Source organism: Myotis brandtii, unplaced genomic scaffold (genome assembly GCF_000412655.1).
Source record: "Myotis brandtii unplaced genomic scaffold, ASM41265v1 scaffold695, whole genome shotgun sequence".
In the NCBI taxonomy this organism is placed as follows: domain Eukaryota; kingdom Metazoa; phylum Chordata; class Mammalia; order Chiroptera; family Vespertilionidae; genus Myotis; species Myotis brandtii.
The window spans coordinates 1,008,709-1,010,923 of record NW_005370716.1 but is presented as its reverse complement, the minus strand read 5'-3'; positions in this window follow the sequence as shown (position 1 = coordinate 1,010,923).

Sequence of the window (2,215 nt, the reverse complement as noted above, 5' to 3'; positions counted from 1 at the left end):
AGTCAACATTGTTGGTTTCAAGCCTCTAAATTAGGACAGTAGTAGTCTCAAACAGGAAACAACTTAAAAGTCCATCAACAGTAGAATCAGTAACTAAATTGTGGTATATTCATTCTGTAGAGTACTACATAAAAATAAAAAAATACTGATATACACAAAAACATAAATAAATTTAAGACATAATATTGAGCAAAAAAAGCAAAACTAGCATATGATTTATTAACACAACTCCTAGACATATATCCCAAAGTATTGAAATCAGGGACTTCAAAAAATATTTGTAGATCAAGACCATAGCAGCTCACAGCAGCTCAAATGTCCATCAGTGGATGGATGGACTAACAAAATGTAGTATATACATACACTGGAATATTATTCAGCCACTAAAAAATAAAGTACTGACCTAGCTGGTGTGGTTCAGTCAGTTGAGCATCATCCTGTGTTGTGGGTTTGATTCCCAGTCAGGGCACATACCCAGGTTACAGATTCCATCCCTGGGTTGCATATGGGAGGCAATGGATCAATGTTTCTCTCTCACAGTGATGTCCCTTTCTCTTCCTCTCTCTAAAAATAAATTAAATTTTTAAATAAATGAAGTACTGACACGTGCAGCAACATAGATGAACTTGGAAGACATTATGCTCAGTGACAGAAACCAGATACAAAATGACAAATATGGTATGATTCCACTTATATTAGGTACCTAAAATAGGCAAATTCATAGAATCAGAAAGTAGAATAGAGGTTACCAGGAGCTGCGGAAAATGGGAATAGGTGGTTATTATGTAACGGCTGCAGAGTATGTTTGGGATGATGAAATTCTAGAAATGTATAGTGGTGATGATTGCACAACACTGAACACATTTAATGTCACTGACTGTACACTTAAGAATGGTTAAAGTGGTAATTTTTATTTATGTATATTTTACCATAATTTCTTCAAAAAAGAAATTGAACACAAAAAAATACATACCATATGCTTCCATCTATATGAAGTTCTAGAACAGGCAATATCATTGTATGGTGAAGGATGTCAGGATAGTGGTTGCCTTTGGATGTAGTGTTGACTGTAAGGAGGCAAAAGGGAGCCTTCTGGAGGGTTATATATAGGGTGTCCCCCCAAAATGTATACACACACACTTTGAATAATTATAAAGGCAGTGTTTATTAATATACATTTCATTTTTAAAATTGAGCTATCAGCTGTTAAAGTGTGTATACATTTTTGGGGACACATATATATCTTGGTTAGAGTGGCAGTTATACAGATATGTAAGTATGTAAAATTGTTAAGCTGTCACTTGACAGTATATAAATTATATGTCCATTTAAAAAGAAAAAAGTAGAAACTGGGGAAACCTGTCATATAAAAATTACTTTGCATTTTTTTTTATCTTTTGATTATATGGAGACTTAGGCTCACCTGAAGGCAGATTCTCTCTTTGGGAAAGTCAGCAAAACTGGCTCCTTTGTTCTCACTAGTATAAAAGCCAGAAGCTTTGCATTTTGCTGGGGAGAACTACAAAACACATTAAACCTGACCTCAGAAATTCAGCGTCTTGCCTTGGTCACTCATATTGGGCATGGTAAGTCAAGAAATGTGTTTATGAGGCTTCTTGATTTTGGAAGTGGAGAGAGAGAGGATAAGGAAGGAGGAGTAGAGAAAAATGTTTCTTGGCTATATATGAATTGATAAGGCACTGTGCATGAACTGCTGCTTGTTCCTTAGGGGCAGAGGTGGGCAAGCACAAATGATGAACGCAGCTTGCAGGCAAGCAGTGGCTGAAGTAGCTGCTTCCATGAGACTTTGTGAGACTGTACTTTGGGCATAAACAGCGTTGCTTCAGGCATCTAGGAGCAGAGTGTGAAACAAAGTTTTAAAAAGTGACAGTTTTTCTAAACCTTCCAACTCCTCTAAGCCCTGCATCCCTTGAGCCCCTGAAGAATAACATTTTGGAGCACTGAGACACAGCACCCTTGGTTTGAACACTTGTAATCTCACCCAAAGCAAAGATCCTTGGGTAGGGGCAGAGAGGAAGAACAAGGGAGGAGGTACTGATTGTTGATCAGTTTGTGAGCACAAATAAGCATCTTTTTTGGGTGTCCAGGAATTCTTGCAAGAAATTTTGCACAGGCGATCAGCCAAGGTGCATCAGTCATTCTGGTGGGGCTAGAACCACTTTAATTTGGGCATGAAAGGTTAAGATGACCTCAG